The 17,769-nt window shown below is 40.7% G+C and overlaps 1 protein-coding gene across 9 annotated transcripts in view; it reads right to left on the reverse strand.

Annotated features, from left to right (window-relative positions):
- The window catches only part of LOC146361389 (uncharacterized), a 77,290-nt gene that overhangs the window by 28,256 nt on the left and 31,265 nt on the right, over positions 1 to 17,769 (reverse strand). For all 9 annotated transcript variants that reach the window (XM_084920500.1, XM_084920498.1, XM_084920492.1 and 6 more), the window contains exon 3: positions 7,479 to 7,542. The gene's annotated coding sequence lies outside the window, so the exon portion shown is untranslated. The remainder of the gene's footprint in view (positions 1 to 7,478; positions 7,543 to 17,769) is intronic.

The following is a 17,769-nucleotide window of genomic DNA, read 5'->3' on the forward strand; positions in this document are numbered from 1 at the left end:
CATGTGGCGGGGGGCTGGGGGGGTATGAAGCGTAATGAGTGCCTTCAGCGAAGTGTAAATGAACTGTGTAAATGCTGGAGAGCAGCACGATGAGCGAGGCACGCGCACACACAAACTCACAGCCGTGAACACGAGGCAGGGGTGATATCCACTCCTTACAGATTAAGTGCCGTAATAACTGGGGTAGAGGTGCACTGAGATTATATTAGCACTTCTTTCAAAAGCACTGTTTTCTAGATAATGTTGATATTACTCAGTAAAAAAATATTCCAATTAAAAATACATTAAATATTTTAAATCATGTGATAATAAAACTGTAAAAAAGCTCAAGGTTGTTTGTCTCCTTTTTATTTATTAATACTTTAAACAATAACCTGAGTATCAAAAACTAATGTCACCAGCCTTTCTTTTTGCTGTGTTTACATCACTATGTATCTGCATTCCTATCAAATAACTGCTTCAAGAGATCTAAGTGACTGTATCCGGGCCTCCTTCCCTTTCTTTGGTCACAGTCCAGATCTGTCCATGTATCTCCTGCCAGGAAGATGAGATAGACTCATACGTGGTAAAATAAGATTTTTATTGACTCATAAAACTCGACAATTGACGATTACTTAGTTTTTTAAACATCTTTTATGTTGCTGCCTCCTGTCTCGGTGCTCTATTTTTTCTCTTCTCTTCCCCATCACACTCTTCCAGTCATGGTGGATGGCTGCCCCTCCCCGAGCTCTTGGGTCTCTTGAAGGACTCTTTCCTGTTAAAAGGGAGTTCTTCCTCCCCACCGCTGATAAGTTGCTCCTCAAAAGGGATCGTAAAATTGTGGGACTTTAGGATATAACCTCCTTAAACTCTCCTTAAACCTCTTTAATTTGTCAGTAATGATTGGGGTTCATATATACAGTTTTACCAATAAACCTTTCAACATGTCCACATACTTACTAAAGAGGACAATATAACAACACTGGATGACTGATTTGACTGATAAGTCCTGTAAGTTTTAAGGTGGAGGCTCCATGGATCAGACTTTTGTCCAGCACGTCCCACAGATGCTAGATTAGATTGCGATCTGGAGAATTTTGAGGCCATTCCTGAACCATTTTTACTTTGTGGCAGGGTGCATTATCCTGCAGAAAGAGTCCACAGCCAGCAGGGAGTACTGTTTCCATGAACTGGTGCACATGGTCTGCAACAGTGCTTAGGTACATAGTTTGTGTCAAAGTAACATCCACATGGATGGGAGGACCCATAGTTTTCAAACCATGACACTTGCCGGTCACATGATGTAAAAGAAAACCTGATTCATCAGACAAGGCCATCTTCTTCCATCGTTCATGGTCCAGTTCTGCTGCTCATGTACCCATTGTGGGAACTTGTGGTGGACAGAGGTTAGCGTGGGCACTCTGACTGATCTGTGGCTATGCACGTTCTTCTGCAACAAGCTGTGATGAACAATTTGATATGCAGTAGCTTGTGTGCTGGATCAGACCATACGGGCCAGCCTTAGCTGCCCATGTGCATCATTGACCTGTGGCCACCCATGACCCTGTCTCTGGTTCAGTGCTGTTCCTTCCTTGTATCACTTTCAACAGAAGCTGATCACTGCAGACTGGGAACACCCAGAGGAGCTGCAGTTTCGGAGATGCTCTGAACGATTCATCTAGCTATCACAATCTGGCCAGTTTGTCAAACTTGCTCAAATCCTTATGCTTGTCGTAAAGGTCATAACGTGATGTCTAACTGGTGTATGTAAGTTATACTTGGTAGGTTTTAACTTAACTTTAACTTATTATTACTGTTAGTAATTTCTGAGCAAATTTCCTTGACCCTTCCAAAATTTCTCCAAGCTTGAGATAAATCCTTCAAATTTGTACATATGTGCATTAGTTAAACACATTGCCTGCTGCAGCTGTCACCAAAACACGATGTAGCCTGAACTGATATGTGTTCATCACACAAACAAACCCATACAGGTGCTTAGTCATCATCATAGTAACCATGACAATATATTCACTTGATGTAATCTAAATGCTCCTCACTCGAAAACAATGACAACAGTAAGTTCATTAATGTGTGCTATGCAGTTCATTTTAAGTAACCCACACCTACAAACTGATGTTCCCCCTTTTAAGGCAATTCAGGGTTGAGTTTAACTGAAATCGACTGCTGGCTTTCTGCACCCTTTATTACAGCAGTAGATGTTCCCTGGCATGCATCAGCCCCATCCTGCAGTGATGTCATTGTTTCCATGGTGATATAACAGCCAGTGCGACCAGTAGAGGAGTGTGACTTTGACCACGTTATGGATCCACAAAGAGGTCAGCAGAGCCTGCAGGATCCGGGGGGGTTCACAAATGGGAGCAGAGCCATTTAACTCATCAATATCCTGATAGCTGGTTACAGGTTGGGCTCTTGATGTCATTTTAGGCTTTTATGCTGCTGGTGGTGCTAATGGGGGCGGTATTAATTATATATTTTTGCATGCAGACTCTTTAGTTGCTATGACAGTAAGAAAAATACCACACAGCAGGATTTAAAAGAGAAATAAATCAAGAATGTATGCCTTTCATGCTTTGATTACAAAAATAATCAATAAAAGAAAAAGAAAACTTGAGACAACCCCTAATTTTGTTAATCACCTTGCAACCCTTCCAGTTTAGTCTTGGCTCCTATTGTCGTTTCCCACACCTTTTGCTTTTCAAAAAAGGTTACAGCTGGATTGTTTAGATGCATAAGAAACACACATCGAAAGAAAAACAACACAGTCAAGCATAATAATCTGCATGATCAAAAACTGTTTGCTTCTGCAGTATTTTCCCCGACACATCTGTGTCAGGTGAACCTCTGGATTCAATGGTGTCAGCCTAACTGGCAAAACCACTGCTCCCCCTGGTGGAGCCCGTGTTCCAAAATTGACACCTATATGTTCAACTAAAATTTGCAGTTGCCCAAATGGACAAGCCAGATGCCTTCTGGAGAAAAGTTTTATGGAGAGATGAGACAAAGATTGAGATGCTTGGTCACAATGACCAGAGGTATGTTTGGAGGAGTAAAGGTGAAACCTAATTTATTTATTTAAGTATTTATTGTCATTGTCAGAGAACAATGAAATTGCGTTTGGGGCTTCCGTACAGACACAGACACTTCCGTAAGAAGACTTTACCAGCTGTTAAGCATGGTGGCAGTATCATCATGCTCTGGGGCTGTTTTGCCATCAGTGGTACTGGTACATTACACAAAATGGTTGGAATAATGAACAAAGAGAAGGACTACCTCCAAATTCTTCAACATCACCTGAATTTAACAGCTAGATGGTGAAAAGTTGGACACAGTTGGGTGTTCCAAGAGGACAATGATCTGGTTTTGGAATGGCCCTGACCTGAACTCTATTAAAAATTTGTTAATAGCGCTTAAAAGCCAGATCTATGCTAGGAAACCAAACAATTAAAATGAACTCTACCAATTCTGCCAAGAAGAGCGGTCAAATATCAGCCAGAATTATACTGGAAGCTTGCTGATGGCGACCAAAAGTGTCTGGTTGAGGTGCAACTTGCTAAGGGACATTTACATTCATGCCGATGATGAGTGGATGCAACATTCTGACCACGACTGTTTGTAGTTCATTTAACTCAGCATGTTCCTATAAGCATGAAGCTGTGTGTTTGAGACCAGTATAAATAAAGTCCATCAGCTCCATCATTCAGGCACAGGAGGATCTGAAAGATTACACTTGTTATTCCATTAAATTAACAGGCCGAGTTGTTTGATGTATATAAGACGGTTTTTAACTTCATCTGCAGACTCGCTGGTGTTTAAACATTCCTCTGTGTTTCTGTGCAGACTTTAGCATAAAAAGCTTTTACTTGTTTTTTTTTTTTATTTTACACTACTTTTTGACTGTTTGTCTGTAAAAAGTATTTAATAAATAAATAAACTTACTTACTTAATTACTTACAACACTTGGAGGCTGAGGTACTGCTTTGCCAGGATCCTCAGATACGCACATATCGACAGACAGTTAAACAAAAGAAAACTATGCTAATTAAAGACAGGGTAACGAAGCCCTATAGCTGTGAAATACATCAAAGCTCGTTTTGGATGTATCTCCTGAAGGCTCAGTGCTAATAATTTAGTTTTTTTTAGCTTATTATTTCCTTTTATTATGGTATTAAAGAGTGGAGGCAAATCTCTACCAGCCTACCGTGCCCACCAAGTAGACAGTGGACCATTCATGATCATGAAGAGCTGGAATTACACTTGTGAACTGAATAACTTTCCATTATTGACACATCAAACAAACGGCTGCCAGGACCAACAGGACAACTGTGACATGTTTACACAGCACGAGCTCGCCGCCGTGTTTCTCTACACTTCCTGTCTGTCAGCCCAAGCCCTCTCTTTATTACCCAAACCGAAGTGAATTATGATGCCAATTACTGCACTACCGCGCTTGTATACACCTACACCTACGCACACAATCTGCTAGAAATCAACTGACACGTACACAAACACCCACCGGCTCACGCAAACAAACACAGCTCAAATGCATCCAGAAGTCGTTGCTTAGGAGCGAGAGCGTTGTTAACACAAGCTAGATATAGAAACAGATGTTTGTGAAATCTCTGTCCTGCCGCTCGCTCTGTCATTTCTCTCTCTGTGACGCCACTCAAACACATATCAGCGGGAAAACACAAGATTAGACTTTCAGCTTAATGACTCCTTTTTGGCGTACAAAAATATCCGTCATGACACCAACGCAAACAATCATTTCTCTTCTTTGTGAGCGTAATTCCCTCTCTATTATATATATATATATATATATATATATATATATATATATATATATATATATATATATATATATATATATATATATATATATATATATATTGACAATAGTCAAGCTAATCATCTGGCTGAGTGCAGTCACTTAGAGCCGGCTCCCCGGGCCCCATGAGTCATGGGAAAACTGAGTGTGAAATGTCATGGGGGCATATGAGCAGAAGTAGTGAATCTGGCAGCAGGCCACAGTTTCCTGCTTTTGCTTTTTCTTTTCTTTATGTCACTTTAAAAGCTCTCATTAAGCCAGAGTTTATCAGCAATGTCTCCAGTAGGTTTATATGCATACAAGGTCATTGCACATGGCTCTGCAGATGGCAGCGATGGTGCGTCATTTTATCTCGTGGAGGTAAAATCGGACGGAGCACATTTATTAAGTTGTTCAAGACCAGAGTAGAAAACAACTCATCGCTCTCCGCTGACTTTGTTTTGCATGAAACTGCATCCTTGTCAAACTGAAACATGCTTAGCTGCAGTGTGACATGCAGAAATGAGTTTCATATAAGTTGCTGAACACAAATTGAATACAAATGTATACAAGGTGTGAGGGGTTAGCAGCAGGAAGTGAGAAAACAATGGGATCTTCTCACACTCTTGGAGGAAGCCTTTTTCTTCTTCTTTTTTCCTGAGTAATCAGGGCCCATCGTATCTTAAAGACTTAATAGTTATCATATTGAAATCCCAAAAGAGGACTCAATCGTTGTTCGTCCTTTTAGTATAGTTTGTTTACACAAATGTGAAAACAGTAATCAAACTCAGTGTGGACCAAAAAAACAGCATAGAGACCCTTTGGGTTAGGTGGTATTGGTCTAGCTCTGTTTCCTGTTGGAACACCCAATTTTGTTTAAGTTTCAACACTCTAATGTTGATTTGAAGCAACGTTGAAGAATTTGGAGGTAGTCCTCATCCTTCTCTATTAGTCCATTCACTTTGTGCAGTGTACCAGTACCACTGGCAGCAAAACAGCCCCAACATACCTCATGACTGTGAACAATGATCCTGGTGTTCCACAGTTTTCAATTCATGACAGGCTCGAGCCCCAGAGGTTCCTCGGTTATTGTTGAACATCCTAACCACATTGCTCTCATCTGGGGGTCACAGTTTGGGCGATCGTGGCTCAAGAGTTGGGAGGTCGCCTTGTAATCGGAAGGTTGCTGGTTCGATCCCCGGCTTGGACAGTCTCGGTCGTTGTGTCCTTGGCCAAGACACTTCACCCGTTGCCTACTGGTGGTGGTCAGAGGGCCCGGTGGCGCCAGTGTCCGGCAGCCTCGCCTCTGTCAGTGCACCCCAGGGTGGCTGTGGCTACAATGTAGCTGCCATCACCAGTGTGTGAATGGGTGGATGACTGGATGTGTAAAGTGCTTTGGGGTCCTTAGGGACTAGTAAAGCGCTATACAAATTACAGGCCATTTACCATTTTATTCCAGACCTCAGCAAAGTAGTAACCGATCTGAATAACTTGTACTGACATACAATTGTTTGAACTGATGAGTTTGGGATCTGCAGTTGTTTCATAATGGCTCTAAGAGACCTTCACAACTTGTGTAACTTGTGCTGTCAAACAATCCTTTTTATGCTGCCAAAGAGAAACTACCAGTTGTAGCCAATCATGATCACTAACAAAATGTTCAGAGGCCTTGTCAACTTTGTAGAACTTCCAGCACTTGCGCAACCAAATTCGTGTTTTCAAAAGTCATTAAAGATGTTTCTGTACAGTCCTTCCACACCAGAAAAAGAACAATTCAAATAAATTAAGTCATGAAAAGCTCAAAATTATTATAACGTTTATGTCCATGTTTGAAACTTCTGACCACTGGTGAACTGTGGCCTTCAAATGAACTTAACGTATCCAAGTTGGGCTCTAGTCCAGAACACATAATTTTCTTCCTGTCTTTACTTTTGTTGCTCCCAACACAGACAAACCTGTGAAAAAAGACTCCAAAACATGGGCAACAAGCTCCAAAGTACAAACTACAGGTGTGAAAACAGCCTGAAAGTGGAAACCAGGCCTTATCCTATAAAACTGGCTCCCAGTTGGGTTGGTTTTGGTTTCATCACGTTTGCAGGTTGTACGGTCCTGTTTCCTCCTCTTTCCCCTCACGCCCCAGTAAGTCGAGCCAAGTCTTTTTAACAGGCCTCTTCCTGTTAAAAGGGAGCTCTTCCTCCCCACAGTCACCATGTACTCGCTTATAGGGGATCTTTTTATCAGTAGAGTTATTTCTGTAATATTGTAGGGTCTACACCTACACCTTGCATTGAGATGTCACTTATAAATTTAAATATCCACTTTTTAAATAAGTGGATAAAGTTCTTTTTAAGTAAAGTTTTTGTTTTTGTTTTTTTGCTGTAGTTCAGGTTGTATTAGCATGGTATTTATATCATTGAGACAGCTGTGGGTAACATTATTATGTTCACAAGGGCCCTCGCTGTGTCCTGAATGGAAAAACGTTATGTTTGTAGCCGACTGTTCCCCTATAGTGGCCGTGCTTTTCAGAGCCACTGTGTCTATGTTCTTTGTTCTGGAGTGAAATAACTCATCAGCCATTCATGAATTTATTCAATGTTGTTACTGTAACACCTTTGAAGCTGTGTTTTTAACTAAAATACTGAGAAGAATTCATGTTAAAACTATGTTGGCTTACCGAAGTTGAAAAGCTGTCGTCGGTGATCAATGAGATGGGAAAGCGACGAGCTGAGGCGTCTTCTCTGTGAGGGAAAAAAAAGAAAGAAAAGAATACATGTTAGGACATCATTAAACTGTGGAAAAAAATGTTTAACTTGTAACATGCTTCTCTCTAAAAGAGGAGCTGTGTGTCACTGGGTCAGAAACAAGCCTAAGCTGCTTTAATTCACCAACATCTTTACATTTAAACCTCTGAATCCTGTCTAGCTAGTCCTGAATCAAATGAGGGGCGTTTTCTACATGACAGCTTTCATTTTGGACTGTGCTTGAAGAAGCCGGGCGTGAGACACGCGTACACGCAGCAGCTTAGCTCTGTCACCTGGAGTCTGCTGGCAGCGTTAATCCGATCGTCAGCGTGGCCTTTCCTCTCTTTTAAGCCGCCGCTGATGCACAACAACAAAGCCAGAGATGATCTAATCTATTCACAGTGTCAGCACGTGTGAATATTTTTTGCCTGTCTGGGTGTTTTATTTTCTCATTATGGGCTTGAGTGTCATTACAAGCATTGTTTTATTGTTGTTGTTATTGCACATGCTTTCTTTTGCAAAACCATACGAAACAAATGCTTTTGTTCTCTAACAAGATCGTACTGTTTGGTTTTCCTTCAAAAAAGCAAGATTTCCTTTTAATCTGTAACTGACTTTGTATGGTAAGTGGGTTAAGGTGTAGGTTAGCATACGTTAGAAGTGATAATGGGGAAATTGTAGCTAGCTTGGCTCTGGTAAAAGTTGACAAAAACCAACTTTCAGCACTTCTAAAGCACAACTCTCATTTCTTGAGAGAAGCAGATGTGGATCAAAAGCACCAAAACTGCAGTTCCTCTAATGGCCACTTGAGGGTGCCCCCAAAGGCGAGTCAATATCCATTGACGCCCATGTTAAAACTTTACAGCAGAAACAAACATGTTTGGAGACTGACACGAAAAACTCTTTTGGTATCTACTACGAATTTAAACCAAGTACTTTGATACATTTTCACTATGTAAAGTTCTACAACGTGCTCGCAGTTTTTATGTGACCAAAAAAAATAAAAAATAAAAATAGAAACAGAAGTCATTAGGATAGCTTCCAATTCAATTGTAGGGACGATAATATTCTAAAGAATAAATCAAAAATAATTATCTTCCACAAACAAGTGATTACAAGAGCGTGCATGCCAAACAGACGCACTCCATGGCGAGCTGCTTTTAAGATTTATCAAATTCTTGGATCGGACCGCTGGGGCTGAGCCAGGGGATGAGTTAAAGCCATGTCGGCCATGAAGAAACACAGATTTGCACGTTTGCTCTGCTTTGGGACTGTAAGGAGGCAGAACACAGAGCATCCTGTTAACATTAAAACAGTGTGAAAGGACCATGGGGGAGTTCTGGAGCCAAAAACAGGCATTCGGAGAGAGACACCGAATGCAACAGAGGGCTGAATGAAGGAGAGAGAGGAGGGGAGAAGAGATTTTCCAAACAGGAAAGGGGGGGGGGGGGTTTGTTATTAGAGTAAAAGAATAAGAGGGAAAAAAGTGGGGAAAAGATAACTCACAGAGGAGGAAAGTCAAATATTTCCTTCTTTTTTTAAAAAAAGTGACAGAACAATGCCACTGTTATTAATGTTGTCTTGCTCGACAGTAATTTTTTTGTGCTTATGCTATTAACCCATAATTGTGCGGTCATGCTTAACTTATCAGCTTTAGCCTTTAGCTATTAAATTAAACCACAAGGTCTCTTGTAATTTAAGACATTTTCATTAATCTGCTCAGTTGATGCACAGAGTAGGAAATGTATTTACTAATGCCGCTAATGCTTGCTGAAAACTATACTGCTATTTTAGCAGTTTAAGGTTATAACCACATGTAAATTGTACAGAAAGCAGATTTTTATTATGAATGGTTAAAGTTTCTGAGTTACAGGTGAACTTTCAGTATTTCCCACGCAAAGACTTTATACTTTCAATTATATGGAAACTCATTTCTGTATGTTTGTTTATATGTCTTTAATGGTTCATCACCATATGCAATCAGATTACTAGTGAATAATCTCCTGGCCCTTATTTTGAAAACCCAGTCTGCTTGCTGGACAGGTTCCTGTTGTGGCTGTCCTCTTTATTATTCAGCTGCTTTCCAAGAACCTGGAACTAGCAGAAAACAGTTTTCACACGACTCTTTGTCCTTCCTCTATAGCAGGGGTGGGCAACTCCAGGCCTCAAGGGCCGGTTGTCCTGCAAGTTTTAGATATGTCCTTGATCCAACACAGCTGATTCAAATGGCTAAATTACCTCCTCAACATGACTTTTATTCTCCACAGGCCTGGTCTGTTGACCCAGGGTGATATCTAAAACCTGCAGGACACCGGCCCTCGAGGCCTGAAGTTGCCCACCCCTGCTCTATAGGAACCTCCTGGATTTAGTAAGTACACCCTTACTAACATCAGAGGTTAAGAATTAAGAGGTTAAGCGTACTGATGATTGATAAGTCTGAGCATCTCTATAAAAGCATTAGTTTTGGCAGTTTGCAGGTCAGTAGCATTCAGGTGTGTGCTAACACAATGCCACAATATTCCCAGGAGTGGACATTTCAGTAAATTCACCATAACACCATAAATTCACCCTCAGCTTTCAATTCTGCTCCAGTCAGACCCAGAGATGCTTAAACTCCTCCACTTTGGGCAGCAACTCAGCTATAAATCAGGCGGACATCCTTGGGCTCCAATCCCCGGCTTCCAAAACTACCCTTTGGTACAATGAACATTAAAATTTTAAATATTTTCGCTTATTTTGCTTCAGTTCTATTTTTCTTTAATTAGTTATCCATCTGCATACAGACAGAGCCAGATAAAAGGCAGGCAGGCTCTCTGAAGAAAGGCAGAGAAAGAAAAAAAAAAAAACTAAGATCATACAGGAAGTAATGTCTCTTACAGAGGAGAGCTGCCCAGCCAGGGAGGCTTAGCCAGAAAGAGAAAGGGATGAAGGGAAAGAAAGAAACTGAGAGACGTATAGTTACAGCTCCGTCCAAAAATATCGGGAGCGTGACAGGAATAGAACCGCTGGACTGAGCACCACATGTTTTTAATGGTTACAGTAAATGATCCTGTCTCTCACACAGCAGCTGCCCTGTTTATGAAACCCAAATGTTCCTCAGCACAGTTCGTCATTCTTTTATTTTCAAAAGTGCATCCATCTTCATTACTCATGAGTAATTCATTATTAAGTGCAACTTTTCCTCACTGTAGGATGAAACCAATTAACAGGAGTTGCTTAACTGAGTAAAAAAGTATGTTTTTGGCCTTCTCATGACTGTCTCTTTGTCTCTGCAAAGCACCAGAATCAGCAAACACCCACTGATTTCCCCAGACTGCTTTTTAACAAAAACTATATATCTAAAGAGTTTCTTATCTTATCACCAAACTCATTAATTGAAGCTTTTACAGGATGATAATTTGACATCTTCACAATCTTATCAGTCATCCAAAGCGACAGTCAACCCACCAGCGCATCATCTTCATCGGTTTAAAAACAAACAAAAGAACAAACTGCAGGGTGGAACAAACACGTCATTACTCATCAGCCCCTGGAAAGGTCGAACACAGATGACTAGATGCTTTTTGTGCATCCTGACATCCAACTTGACCCGCATACGCCTCCCTGGAGGAGGGAGTCCAAGTGGGTCAAACAGGGGGCAAACTGAGAGGAGACGGAGGAAGGATGGAGGAAGGCGGAGATGGAGGTCAGAGGGCGACATAATCCACAGATTTGCCCTCTTCATCAGAAATGAGGCAAACAGGAAATTAATACTCATCTTAGTGTCGTGTGAAAGGCCCCGACAAACCTCGCTCAACTTCTCTGAAATGAGAAGAGGCAAAAAAAATGACAGAAAGACACTTCCAGAATTAGCTGGTTGTGTTTTAATTGAACAGCCTCTCTGCATTATTGGCAGTTTCTAACTCTGGCAAATGTCCTGCAGAGTCTTGGAGATCCAAATCCGAATTTCACACTGAAGCCTTTACAAACATACATTAACTAAAAATCAGTGGAGAAGACACTTGATCTGTCTCACTTGATCAGGTCAATTTCGACATTTCTTCAAAGGCAATTAACTGATCTTAATGCTGAAACCCTGAGAGAAAGCTCACAATGAGCCATACTCTTATCCTATCCTTTGGATGCCAAGAAAACTCATAATCAAGCAGTTTTCCCCATCACAGTGTTCCCCCCTGAGCACAACGTTAGCTCCAACCCCTCAACACGAAACCATGGCTCAGCCTGTACACTTCGTCGTTTGCAAATCTCAGATAGGCTGCTTAAATTGCATCACTGTGCAAACAGTTGCTGCTGACTCTGCAAGCTTCTTTGCAACCCACTGTCACTTCAGTTCTTTTACTTTTGAAGATGTCTATTGTATTTGCTGATGTAGCTTGTCAGTGATGCTTTACCCACCACCAGGTGGTCCAAGAACAGCATTTCTGCCACATATAAATTACTGCAGCTGGCACGACCATCCAAAACTAAAGTGGCCTTCATAGAACTCATACATTTTTTGCTTTTTTGCTTTCTCAACAATGTCACAGATTATGATTACGTTTAAAGGTTTGGCTGTGGCTCAGAAGGTAAAGCAGGCTATCCACCAATCAGAAGGTTGGCAGGTCGATCCTTGGCCCCTCTAAGTTATGTGCTGAAGTATCTTTGGGCACCCTGAGTTGCCCCTGATGCATTCGTATGTGAACATTAGGTTAAAAGTGCTTATGTATAGAAAAAAGCACTTGTATAATGACTGGGTAGAAAACTCTTTATTTTTGAAGCAGGGTTGTTTTAGAGGCAGGTTTTTATTTCTAATCCCTTGTGTTTGAAAAGTACCATCCACTGCAGCAAGATGTTTAATATGATTTCTGCTTCAGAGCTGGACATTTTCACACTGATGTCCATGGGGATTGACTCACTTTCGGAGCTGGCCCCTAGTGGCCATTGGCGGAACTGAAGTTCTTGGAACTTCAGCACTGGCAGATGTGAACACATCACTTAGTAGGTGAAAGGGCAGAATTGTCAGTCCTGTGATGAGTAGATGATCTCACAACATCCACAGAGGTGTCTTTAGAAGAAACACTGACAAGGATTACTTCTATTTTGAAACCACCTCTAATCATTTTCACTCTAGTTTTAAGAACAATCTCAGACAGTTTTTTTTATGCAAAGCATCCATAAAGCACTTACAGGCCTGTATTTAGTGCCAAGGTTACTGAGGATAATGAGTATGGCTGCCACCTGATGACTTAGTAGCTTCTGCTAAACAGACTCCTACCTCCTCAAGCAAGTGCTAAAGGCTAAATAAAGACTGCACGATCGTGTTGCTTGGCAATGCCGCTGTACTTTAAATCACTAAAGTGCCACTCGATTCTTCGGTTTTATTTTCAAAACCCACACAAAGATTTTCCTGAAATAATAATGAAAACATGCTGCAGGAAACGTGTTGCTCTATAGTAACAACGTGAGCGCTGAAGCTGCGGTCTGTGTTTGTGGCGTGTTTTGGTTCAAGCTGGTGATCCAGACAGATAATTTGACAGAGACTCTCCTCCAAGGTTTTTGCTTCCTCCCTTTTAACTTGGCCATCACCCCCGCTTCCTCATCTATAATTCACACAGGCAACCTACCTCCCTCCCCCCCACACACACAAACCTGTTCATACACACTCCCTCAGGCCACACGCAAACACGGGTATGTTTAATGCATCAAAGTCGCTATAGGAGTTCAAGGTGAAATCCATTCTGTAATATGCTCAGATACTGCACAAAGAAATAATTCAAGACAACTTTACAGGGAGTCTTTAATCCCCAATAAGTACTGCAAACTATGAGATTAGGCTTTGCACTTCTTTAACGTTCCTCTACATCATGTTGGTGTCGATAACCATTTCACATTTGGCATTAAACGCTTACGACTTCTCATTATCTTTCCATCGCCGCTGTGTAATTGCCTCGGTGATTCATTTCGCCTTATTCCAATCACGACTCTCCATCTAGTCCTGAACTCTTTTATTCTGCAGGAGACTTGTAATCAGTGCAATCACACAGTGGTAAAGAGAGAGAAGGAAGGTGGCAGTTTTCGAAACTACAGAAGAGGTGAGCATCAGTGATCCCTGTGAAAACTATTAATGATTGTAGCACCAGTTTGGAGATGAAAAGGTGTACCTGAATGTTTTTTCTTTGTTAAGCCACTTAACACTGACCTGTGAATCGTCCAAGCATAAAAAGCCCCTTTTGTTAAAGAAACCATTTCTTTAGTTGAATTTATGAAAAAAAATGTCAAAGATTACACAGTTTGACAGGTAAAATAGTATTTTTGCACCAACAAGATGATTCCCAAAGAGCTATTATCTGAAAACCTGACATATCTCAGCATGGTGTGCAGTGTGTCCTTAAAAAAATTTGAGTAAACTGGATGAAATAAGTATTGGGCCTAATAAACTATCTATAGCAGATGATCAGTAGCTAAAAGTTATACCCTGGTGAAACAGGAAAAAAAATCCAACAATGACCTGACACAGGACCTGAGAGATGCATCTGGACTTCCAGGTTTGATGGAGTGATGAATCCACATTTTTTGGTTCAAATCATTGTCAGTATGTACAGAGGAGGACAGGAGAGCGGTACAACAGTGAGCGTCTACAGCCATCTGTAAAACACGTTGGAGGGTCTGTCATGGTTTGGGGTGCATTTCAGCCAGTGGTGTTGGAGATCTTGTCAAAATTGGTGGAATTATGAACACAGAAAAGTACCATCACTTTTTGATCCACCATTAAATACAATCTGAAAATCATCTGATTGTCAGCAGCTCAACTTTTCAGCATGACAATGATTGCAAACACACAAATACAGTAAAAGCATGGAACACTATAATGGATCGGCCTCCCCAGAGCCCAGATCTCAACATTATTGAAGCAGTGTGGGATCATGTTGACAGAGAACAGAACAAAAGGCAGAAACATCCAAAGAAGAGCTTTGAATGTCCTTCAAGAAGCCTGGAGAACTATTCCTGAAGACGACTTAAAGAAATGACAAGAAAGCTGCCTAAGAGAGTTCAGACTGTGCTGAAGAATAAAGGTGGTCACACCAAATATTGACTTTCAGGCACATTAGAGTTGTACAAACTCTGTTTTTTGCCTTATATATTGTATTTGCATGTATGTTTGCACATGTTCACAAAATATGAAGAGCACATTACTGCTGTCTTAACTTTATTAATATCAGAGAGAAAAGAAACATAGGCGATGACAGGGAATAAACCAAACAACTGTAGATGGTATCTGTCTTCTACATAAGTCTGCAAACTTGTTTTAGCTTATGACGATTGGACCAAAGCTTCATTACAAGTTTCACATGACTGTGAATTATGAGGTGTGAAAATACAGCATTAGTTTGGCTCTAATTTTAGCATAGGGGGTGTCACAGATACATTTGTGGGTCATACTATAATTTAGAAAGGCCTTTCTTTTTCTAGTTCACAATTTCATCAGAAATTAATTATTTATCCTGAGACTCTGAATTCCCATTATTCCCAGTAGTGTTTTTTTTACTCTAAATGAGTACTTAAAGTTATTTTTATTAAGAGCTACATACATTAACAAAGTAGTTTATTACGTGCTTTTTAGTGCTTTCAAATTGTCATAAACACAGTCACACAGTCATGTCTAAAGGTGCAACAAGGTGTATTTTTATCCACACTTTTAACTTTGGGTAGATTTTTGTGGGAAATGGTAAAAAGTAAACAGTGAGTGAGAACGAAACTTAAAGGGAGGTCTTAGATGAGTATCCCAGTCAAATTTGTGTATTGTTTGGTTGTTTTCCTGGAATGAATTGCATAATGTGACGTTAGTTATCATCTGACAGCAAAACTTACAGTTATTTGATCTCAGTTAGCTGCTAATGTAACCCAGTGAAACCTGAAATCCACAGCAGGTAGGCTGAAATGTAAAATTTGCTTTAGCTCACACTTAATTAACTTATAAATTTCCTTTGACCTCCCCTACAGTTGTGGTATATCTGCAAACCACTCTGCAACCCACCTTCACCCCAGTTCCTCCTTTCACGCTGCATGACTCAGTATTCTGTCTTACGTCACTGATGCCTGTTTTGTGTTGTACCCGGGATGTTTGTGTTGCTTCCTGCACAGAGCCAAGCTGCTAAATAAAAATTGCAGAAGGAAATACCGATCTACTTTTAACAGTTCCTGACTGAAACATTTATCTTAAGACGGCAACACAGCCAAAACTCTGTTCTCTCCACTTTCCCTGTGGCTAAACAACAGACTTGTTTTACAGGAAACCAGTAGGAAAGTGTAGACCTGTAAAATCCATGCAAATCTCTCTTTGTCATAATTTGAAATGTTAAAAAGTCACACAGGGAGGTATCACTGTACAGTGTGTGCAGGAGTCAGCCAGAAGAGGACTCAGTGGACCCAAGAAAAGATGCTTCGGAGCAAATTTCACTGGAAAAATAGGGCATCGTGCAATCCAGCTCTTTAAATGCATCCATTAAGTCTGATCCTTGAGTCAGGAGCCCCAGAGAAAAGTAATATCCTGTTTATGACAAGAAACAACAGGAAATATGGTTTTGATTATTGGATTTAGTTGCTGCAATAGCATGCTATTAGCATGAAAAAGAAGCTAGCAAATTTCCCATGTTTAGACTGAGTACAACAAGTAACCGCACAGTAACCTGAGCTTTATAATGGATTGGCTCTTTTACTCACTGTTGAAGTACAGCAGAGAAGAACATAAACACACATGCTTCCTACGTGTAATGCTCTCTGCCCTTCACATGACCTAAAAGCTTAAACATGTGCTCGTAGCACTTTCTCCTCTGTAAAGCAGGAAGGACCAGGTGCGGGTCTTTGTGTCTCCAAGACGACAGCTGCAGTTAACAGCGAGGACAGGTGGCTGAACTGATCTATATGCATTCACAGTATGTATATATGGAGGTTTTTAGTGGCCTTGGAGCATTACAAGCACATTCATCAATCAACACGTTAGCACAGCGCCACCCGAAATGGTGCCCGGAGGCTGCGATTTCATTACTTTCACCCTGAGGAATGCAAAGAGAGTGAAAAACATTTAGGAAGAAGACTGCAGTTGTTACGCAGACATTTCTGGTTAATCCTTGAAGCTTTTTAAAGTTTCCTTGATGGAAATATGCAGCTGAGACATAAGCTAGCCGCCAATGTGAACCTCTGCGATGATAATATACAGGAACTATTTAGTTCTTAGTTTGTGTTATAAAAGCTACTCTGAACATCTTAAATGTCGCCCATGACAAATATATATCTACATTACTGTGCAAAAGTCTTGAGCCACACCTAATGTCTTTATATTTTCTTGCACTTGTTTGGGTAAATCACACTTTTATAGCAAAATATAAAGAATATAAAGTGAATTTATAAGTATAAAGTTACTAAAAGTAACAAATAAAAAGTGAAATGAGCAAACACAATCTAAAAGTTAACAGAAACTGAATAAAACTGAAAATGATCATGTAAAGAGTTACAAACCCACTCCCAAAACTATTAAACTTTAAACTAATGACTTACGCTGCTTTCAAAATCTGAGCGCATCTGAGGTTAAAAGGAAACTTTAATCTAAGTAAGATTCTGCTCAAGTCACTGAAATGGTCAGAAATTACAAAGCACACGCACACCTGACACCGTTTGAAGCTCAATGCTGTACACATTTAGTCTCTGGGTTTTATTACCTGTTGTTACTAAGCAGCTACTCACCTTGCTCCTTTTTATCTGCACCCATACACGTGTCAGAAAAACCTATATGACCTGTGCTGTCTCGACTGTGTCAGGCTTTCAAATGAGACGCCCTTTTCTCCTGTAATCATCTCATGAGGAGAAGATGAAACTGTCAGAGGTGGTTATCATTGGGAATAACACTTCTGGTCAATCTGATTGCCCTAAAACTTCAACTAAAGCTGATTAAAAACTGCACCTCTTGAAACTTCTGTTATTTTTAGCCTTTAACCTCATGCGAACTGAGATGAATTTTGCAAATACATCAAGTTCTGTTTTCTTTAAATCGTCCACCCAACACCCAAACTGACGGGATGCTACCTCATGTCATTGGCCTCCTCTGGGTGTTTTCCACTATGCAGCATCATCACGCATTCCTCAAATACACTACCAGTCAGTTCACCGGCTCTGCTGCAGTCTTCCCCCCTCCCGCCCCTGAAATGACAAACTGTCTCCTGTGGCTCACCTCCTCTTACAGCTTTGGCA

Source organism: Perissodus microlepis, chromosome 23 (assembly GCF_051167445.1).
Source record: "Perissodus microlepis isolate ML-2025 ecotype Zambia chromosome 23, ASM5116744v1, whole genome shotgun sequence".
NCBI classification, from domain to species: domain Eukaryota; kingdom Metazoa; phylum Chordata; class Actinopteri; order Cichliformes; family Cichlidae; genus Perissodus; species Perissodus microlepis.